Below are 9409 nucleotides of genomic sequence, written 5' to 3' on the forward strand. Positions count from 1 at the left end.
TCTTCTGGCAATGTGTGGCATATAGCAATCCCAGCGTGCACTTTACTGTCCACTCTCAAGATGTCTGAACCCTAACTTGGATGTTAGGAGCTTGTTAGCCCACTTAAGATGTGTCGCTACTTGTGGTCTACATGCCCAAAGGAAATCCGGTTTGGGCAGTGGTCTCCCTCTCTGTTCCAACTGCCAGCTTGTCTACCTAAACAAAGGACAACCCTTCAGGAGTGTGATCGGCATTTGTCCACCAAAGGCAGCTTTGCCTTTGAAGCTCGCCTTTTTGGCTAACACCCTGCGCTGCTTCCGTGGAAGGGGAGGTAACACCTCATCCTGTAGCAGGCTGCTGTTGTCCATAAGCCTGGGAGTCATTCACACTACACGCCAGGAGGGCAGAAAGCTATCTGAAGGGCAGAAGTCGTGTAAGGCACTGGACAAACTCAGTCACTGAGTGGAAACTTTCTAAAAGTTGTGTTTTCACGAAAGTGACATTAAATTCAACTTGGGCATCAAGTCAGGTTTAATGCCAGCCATGATTAATTTGATCCCTTGAAGTACTCATCTCCTTTTTTTTATTTGGAGTCAAAATACATCACAAAAGTTAAAATACATAATTAGATCAATCTGGACATGAACATAACAATTAATTCACAGGTTCATTAAATAGATGCTTGATCCACACATTCATTGAATAAATACTTAAGACCGCTAATAGAGAAAACTCGCATAAAACCATCGATATATTAAAATAAGCCTATTTCCAATATATACATCAACATAATATGCGAAGTAGCAATTCATGCATTTATTGCAATAGTCTCCCTCCAATTAGTTACCGGGGCCTAGAACCTTCTTCCAAAGTCCCGTACTTTCACCCCCTTATACTCATAAAGGCAGGTCTCGATATTGTGTATTCCAAGGACCTGGATAACGACATTTGGAAGGATGGTGCAACAGTATCCTTCCACCCCACGGATATCAAGATCCTAAGGACGGCTACAGATATAAAAGCCAGGGCTTCTTCTTCCTTGCCCAAATTTAGGTTAGAGTCTCTGCCCAAGATCATCAGGGTAGGGGATAGATCGATCTTGTGACCTAGCAGCCCCTCCTATATTTTTTCGATCTCTTTCTTCACTGAGGTCAGGAGTCTGCAGGAAAAAAACATATGCAGTAGGTCTGCTTGTGCCCCCCCACATCTTGGGCAATTGTCGTCCGCTCAAGCCCCCCATGTAAATAATTTTGCCGGGGTATAGTATAAGTTGAACACTGTTTTATAATGTTGAGCTCTTAAGTTTGTGGCTCTAAATATTCTTTTGTTCAGTGCTAGAGCCAAATCAACGTCTACGTTTGGGTTTCCAAGTTTATTGGACCATGCAACCTCAGTCTTGTCAACGTCATCGTGAATCTCTACAAGATATATGGGCTTCATTTTATTGCATCCATTGGTCAATGCTTCCAGGAGGGGACTATTTCCTGGGGAAGGCGGTTTTGGTTTAATAGCCTTCAGGGAGCGATCAACCTGGGTATAAGCAAACCAATGATTGTCTGGAATTCCATAACTCTTTTGTAAAGCCTCAAAGCTTATAATCCCATCCCCATCCATTAAATCCCGTAATGTCTTAATGCCCAACTCCCTCCAGATTTTTAAGGTCCTTTCTATCCCTAATCTTGAAAAGAAGCTAAACCTATAAATATGAATATATGCATTAGTTTTGGGGATATTACACAGTTTTCTACTAGCCTTCCATACCCTCCAAACGCTATCAATGATTTTGTATCTCTCTTTTTTATAAAATCTTCGATCTACTTCGCATAACAAAATACCCATCGCCTTTCTTCCCAGCAATACTTCAAAGATAGAGGGGGGTTGGTATACTTCCGATCTGGCATTGTTGATATGGGCATCTGATTGGAAAAGTACCGTCATTTGTGTTAAAAGACAGGTCCAATGGTATAGCCTTAGATTAGGGAGATCCAACCCCCCCTTTCCCGCGGGAGAGAGAGAAGGTTTGTTGACCGTCTTATTTTGCCAAATTGCCAAATAAATTTAATAAATAGAGGTTCCAATTTCGACATTATTTTTTCCTCAATGAATAGTGGTATGGCCCTAAAAAGATATAATAACTTTGGGAACATTGACATCTTGACTGCATTTATCCTTCCAATTAATGAAAGGTGCAGGCCATCCCATCTTCTCAGGTCAGTCTCTATTGATTTTATAAGTGGTAAATAGTTTCCTTCCACTATTTTCTCTACTGCAGCGTTAATTGTTACCCCCAGGTATACTGCTGCTTCCACATATCTGGAATCTGTCTTTACTATATTCTTTGTGCAAATTATCTGGGTCTTTGCTTCGTTCAGTAGATATCCTGAATTAGCACCGAATTGTTTTGTCAGATCGACCAAAGTTGTCATTGCCTGCTGGGGATCGTTAGTAAATACAGCCAGATCGTCCGCATAAGCTAATATTTTATTTTCAAATCCATTTATTATCAGTGGTTTTAACCTGGGGCACCCCAAAATTGCCTGAATGAGCGGGTCAATGTATAGGAAGAAAAGAATTGGGGAACATGAGCATCCCTGCCGTGTTCCTCTTTTTATGTGGAAGGTATCAGATTTCTCACCCATAACCGTGACTCTGGCCACGGGATCAAGATACATTGCTTTCAATGCTCCAATAATTTTTTGCCCGAAACCTCTTCCTATCAGAATGTTCCAGAGATAGCTCCAAACCACGCGGTCGAAAGCCTTCTCCGCATCGAGCAGGATCATGGCGACCTCCCCCCCCGTGGCAGCATGGGCGTCAAATATAGCTATTGCTCTGCTTGTGTGATCCGTTGTGCCACGTCCGGGAACAAACCCATGCTGCCAAGGAGAGACAAGACCACCAATAATCCTGCCCAGTCTCGAGGCCCATATTTTGGAGTATAACTTAGTATCAGAATTAATTAGAGAGATCGGTCTGTACGACCCCGGATTCTCACTAGGTTTCCATTTTTTGTGAAATATGATGATATTTGTCTCTTTCCAAGAATCCGGGGTTTCTCCCTTATATACTATCCCATTAAAAAGATCTACCAAGAGGCCTATAATTTCAGTTTCAATACATTTATATACCTCCAGGGGGAAGCCAACCGGACCGGCGGCCTTCCCTGGGGCTAGCTCCTGGAGGGCGGTTTTGACTTCCAATTCGGTAATGTCCTTATCCAGTTCCTCTTGGAGAGAGGCATCAAGGCGTGGGCCTGAATCCTCTAAATTTGTATGTTGTCCCCCATCCATTGTTTCCTCATCATATAGCCTTTGATAGAAGTCTCTAAAGACACGCAAGATATCTTTGGTTTCTGTATATTCTCTGCCCCTTTCTTCTATCTTCTTTATAGTGTTTTTGGACCACTCCTGCCGAAGTCGTAGAGCCAGGGCTCTACCGGCATGTTCGCCAGTTTCATACCGATTAGCTCTTGTAGCCTGGTATTCCCCCATCGCCTTCTGAGTGGACATTTTCTGAAGATCTGCCTTAATGGTCATAAGTGCTTTATGGCTACTACTACCATCCCCACCCGATGCAATAACCTTAACATGCTCTTCTTCTATATTTATAAGTCTATCTAATAGTTTCAATTCGGCCTTTCTATCTTCATTCCTTAGTTTAGTCAAATAACTAATAGTTTCCCCTCTCAGAGCCGCTTTAAAGGAGTCCCATACTATATTTCTGGAGGAGCTATATCTATTAGCTGAGAAGAAGTCATCAGACCAGCTCTTGATATGGGCGATGAATCTGGCATCCTACAGTAGTCTCCTCTCAAAAGACCATGGGAGTCTAGTTGTTCTACAGTAGCTCCTCTGATAGGTAATTACTAAGGGATTATGATCTGAAAGCACTCTCGGCAGTTTAGTTATAGTTACTTTATTAATCTCTGATAAGGAGATAAAAAAATAATCCAGTTTAGAGTGCTTCTGAGCAGGGTTTGAGAAGTATGTGAAGCCAGAATTAAGAGGCTCCTTGACGCCCCAAATATCCACTAAATCTATTGATTCTTTCATTGCTTTAATTGCCCTATACACTCGTGGCTTCCGACCAATATACTTTACGCTATCCTCCCAGCTAGCAGAGATATTCAGGTCTCCACAAACTATTATAGGTACCGCCCAGCCAACCAATTCGATCTCCAGGAAGTCAAAGATCTCTGGGTCATCGCCCTTCGAACCATAAATTACACAGATGGTATATCCTAACTCCAGCTCGGCGATCACCCATCTACCACAGCAATCTGCTTTTACCTTTTTGACCCCTCCCAAAGATTTCCTTAACAGAATGGCAACCCCTCTAACCATTGAAGTTTGTAATGAGCAGGCAACCAGATCAAACCCATTCATTAACAAAAGGTTCCTTTTTGCCCATGGGAGGTGCGTCTCTTGGAGACATAACACATCGATTTTGTTAAACTTAGCAAATGTGGTAAATATTTAATTACCGTCCTAATTTCTATGCAGGTAAGTACTTAAAATAAAATAACTCAATCGGAAAGAAAGACGCAGAGTCCGTGGTGTTAGAGTTCTTAGCGGTTTTATTCCTTAAAAAGGAATGGTTCTTGAACCGGATATCGGATTCCTGACACCACTGGGGTTCAGGAAGGGATAGAGCATACTTTATTGACAATACATAACTTTTATACTTAATGCACATAATGAAAACCAATGCAGAAGGCGTAACAGCTGAGAGAAACAAGATAAGAGCACACACGTGTTAGCAATACGTAATCTGAAGGCGTGAACTAGGGCGTGCACAGGGGTGTGTGCTAGAAACGTCATATGAAAGTGTCACAAGTGGGTGGGTACATGACAGAATCTTGCAATGTCAGCAGAAATCTAAGGTCTGGATGCGCGCGCAGCTGCATGACGTGTGATTGACGTGAAGCTGGAGGGTGCAGGGGACTTGACATTTACACTAGAGGAAAGAGACAGAAGTCTGGCATGTCAGATCAACTCATTCCTATATCATATCTGATATCTGATGTTTGGGAACCATATTATCTAGAAGGAAAAGGTCTCTTGGGCAGAGGCTATCCTATACTGACTATGAATGCGTGCATATGTGCCTACATGTCTGAGTGTAAAGCGAGGGGGCCATGGGCCTACCATGGTAACAGGAGCTATGAATTACTTCGCATGGAGACAGAAAGGCCGGCCCCTTTGCTCTGCAGCCGGGGATTGTTTATCTATTCTGCTGGACTGGAATGTGTTTTCGGGAAGCTGAGCTTGGCTATGCTGATAACGTGAAGGTAAAATACTGTCTTTGGCTGGCAAGCAGGCCGAGCCAGGCTCCGCTCGCCTCGCAGGGAGTAGGACAGAGTTCACGGGGGGGCATCCCACGTTGCAGTTTCAGGAGGCAGAGATGACTTTGAAAAGAGGCTCGATGACAGAAAACAGGGCCTAACTCGCACAGAGCCAGGAATACGTGAAAGTGCACCATACAAAGACGGTGGCAAGGCATATTTAGGAACGGAATATCCGACCCATGCAGGGTGGATCTGAAAGAGGACATGTTAACGTTGAACGCAAATGTATTTGCGTCTTCATAGCTGGCACAGGAGGGAAGTTACATGCACTTTAAGCTCGTACATGGAGACGGTGGGGTACACGTTAGGGAACATTTCTTGACCATAAAATTTATATTTCCTCATTCCCTCCTTGTTCCCTACGGACCCTTCATGATATATCAATCTTCATTAATCCATTTATTTGAGTAGTTAGCATCATCTGCTCATCCTTTTTCACACGGGTTTTAGAACGTTGACTTGAATGGGGAGTGCAGGATGTGGCGCACAAGCCGCAAATCGCTGGCCCACATTGTAAACATAGACAGCAACTGAACACTATAAGTAGTATTGTTCCAAGGAGTGACAATATTTTCCATCCCCAAGCTGAAATAGTAGTCCAGAGCCAACCGGACCAAGTCCAAGTGCCTGGATTCTGATGTATCTGACTAGCTATCTTATGGAGACGTGTAATAGCCTTATATACGGACGGAGCATTATCTGGTATGAAAACACAGCAAGCTGACCCGAGGACCTTACAGGCTCCTCCTCGATCGGCTAGTATGACGTCAATAACAAGACGATTTTGAAGAACGACAAGTCTCATAGCAGACTGTTCCTCAGTCAAGTTACCTAGGGCGGAAGTAGTCTCTTTTACTACTGCTTCAAGGGTTCTGGTGAAGTGACGGATAGACTTACTATTAAAAATAGCTCCTAAATAGGGAAAGAAACCTTTATTGAAATCTGTGTACTGTTCCCATGCTGTCTCAGTATAGTCGACAATTGGGAGATCTCTTTTGGGTCTGTGAACTAGGCGGGAATTTCTATGATAATCAGGTGGAGCTAGGAAAACAGGTGGCAGTAAGAATCCAATGTAACAGGTCCCATCCCAATCTAGAGGCAAACGTATATATGCTGTCTGACCACAAATGAAATAGGAATGACGTGTAGCTTTGAATGTGGACTTGCCCTTATCACTAAATTCGACCACAGTAGTACATTTACTATGACCCAGGTGTACGGAACCATTCTTTCTGACACATAATTCACCTTTGACTGGTAGTACTGACATAGTGGGCAAGTCTGGCTCGGTTTCGGATTCAACATTCAAAATCATGAGATTAAGTGTAAACTTTCCCAATCCATATACTTCATTTTCTAGATCAGTCCCTGTCCTTTTAGGAAGTCCCTCTTTGTCAGGATAACATATTTTATGCAAAACTGTGTTCAGGTTTCCCCATACCCAGTTACCCTGATAAACTACGGAATTTGAATCTAAGGCATTAATCAAACTAAACCAGGCTCCACATGAACCATTGTGTGTGAACGGGTACGGGAAGAGGGGCAGAACTCCCCTGTATTTCTGGTAGGGAGGGAGTCGGCCACATATCCAACAATTAGTAGCGTTGCTGGTCTGATGAGAGTGATGTAACATACTAATGAATGTATTGTTGCGCAGCGCAAGTCGGTAAGACAACTCGTGAGGGGGTAACTCACTAAAAGAATGCTCGGCAGTGTTATTAGAAAAAGAATGTGCACGTGTAGCAATAGGAAAATAGATATGCAAAATTATACTTGTGACAATAATAGTAAGACTTAAAGAAAACATAATCCATAAGGTAACAATACAGTAACTTTTGAGAGATTTGCAATATCGTTGCTTCTTGATCTGTTTCTCTCTATCTCTCTCTCTATTGGGGTCTAGGGGATACATGTCAGAAACTATTTAACCGATTCACCTAGGGGAGGACTTAAACAATTAAACTGTCTGACTTGCTAGACCGCAATTTTAATTTATACTCTTCTTGCGGAGTTTTCTCTACCATGGGAAGCTTAGAGTCACTAGAATCGGGGCAGTCCTTTGAGGGGGTGGAAGAGTCAGTCTCTGGCAACAGTTCATTACATTTTTTAATATGACTCGTATGGATCCACCCCTTGCGGCCCTCAACCTTGATTGCAGTCCTCGTGGTCAGAAGGACGAGCTTCGGCTCCTGCCAACGGGGCTCCAGCGGACTCCTCCTGTCGAAATTACGTATCAGGACAGTATCTCCGGGACGGACATCGTGTGGCTTCACGTCAGTGTTGTCGGGAAAAGCTGCGGCAACCTGTGAACGACATGATTGGAGTGCAGACATCAAGGAGGCAAGGTAATCTGTCAGCATATTACAGTCAACATCGGTTATTTTCTTAGGCATGGGCATCCCCCACATATTTGGTGGCCGGCCAAAGACCACCTCATACGGGGATAGCCCTGATCTCGAATGTGGGACCATTCTCATATAGAACAGTGCAACTGGGGGCGACTATCCAGTCGACCCCTTTCTCTTTACATATTTTTGCAAGACGGGTTTTCAGTGTCTGGTTGTGCCTCTCTACAAGGCCAGCTGCCTCGGGATGTCGGACGCAATGGAATTTCCACTAATATCCTAGCAGGAGTGAAACCTGCTTCATGAGCTCGGATGAGAATGGCTGTCCGTTATCTGAATACACGATACGAGGCAAGCCGTACCGTGGGAAGAATTCTCGAACCAGCTGCTTGGCAGTGGTCGGGGCAGTGTAATCTGGGACTGGATATGCTTCGGTCCAACGGGAAAGTGCACAAACAACTACGAGGACGTACTTGAATCCTCGACAACGTTCCATCTGGATATAATCCATCTGGAGGACTTCAAAAGGGTGATCGGGAGGATGAAATCCACCTTGCTCTACAGGGACGCTTTTACCTGGATTGAACTGACAACAGATCATGCAAGTACGCACTTTCTGTTTTGCTGCTGCTCGTAAATGTTTGTTGAACCAGAGATTCTGTAAACTGTCTAGCATAGCTTTTTCTCCCAGGTGTGCTGGGCTATGTGCTGTATTTATTATGACTTGAACCATAGAGTCGGGGAGAAACCATGTAGATTTTCCCTTCGTCATCCATCCCTGATCTGTCTGGACCCCTCCTAGTTCAGTCCATTTCTTGATTTCGCCTGGAGTAGCATGTGTCTGAATATCGATTACATCTAGTGTGGGATCCCTAACTGTCATACAATGTGTCGGTACTATTGTCTTTGTCACATCAGTTGTCTGGGTGTGAGTCAATGCGGTATGTTTTGCTGTTTGGTCTGCCAGGTCGTTACCCTGGGAAATAGAGTCTGTAACTTTAGTATGTGCTTTACACTTCATGATGGATATGCCTGAAGGCAGATGTATTGCTTCTAACAGTGCTTGAATGAGGGGACCGTGTTGGATCTTGGCACCGTGAGAGGTCAAGAAACCTCGTTCTTGCCATAACATTCCGAAGTCGTGTACAACTCCGAAAGCATAACGTGAATCTGTGTATATGTTAACATTTCTGTTCTTGGCTAGTATACAGGCTCGAGTCAGAGCGATAAGCTCTGCTGCTTGAGCGGACAGTGTATCAATACGGTGTGTTTCTTTGACTTCAGTTTCGGTGGTCACTGCATATGCGGCCACTAGTTCTCCTGTGCTTGTTCTCATACATGAACCGTCCACGTAAAGTGTCAGGTCTGGATTTGTCAGTGCAACATCTGTTAAGTCTCGTCGGGGCTTTGTTACTGCATTAATGATCTCTATACAATCATGCGGGGCTGACTCGGTCATAACCGAGGGTAACAATGTGGCAGGATTTAGAATGTTACAGCGTCTGATTTCTATGTGTGGCTGGAATAGTGTCAGTTCATAACCTGTCAGTCGTGCTATAGTCAGGTGTTGAGTCTGTGTTCGGTTTAGAAGGACTTCTACAGAATGTGGAACTTGTACTGTTAATTGGTGTCCTAATACTATTGAATCGCTTTGTCTGATTGCTAAGGCTGTCGCTGCAACTGATTTTAAGCACGCAGGCAGAGCCTGGGCCACTGGATCCAATGTACTTGAAAAAT

Source organism: Lissotriton vulgaris, chromosome 1_1 (genome assembly GCF_964263255.1).
Source record: "Lissotriton vulgaris chromosome 1_1, aLisVul1.2, whole genome shotgun sequence".
Classification (NCBI taxonomy): Eukaryota; Metazoa; Chordata; class Amphibia; order Caudata; family Salamandridae; genus Lissotriton; species Lissotriton vulgaris.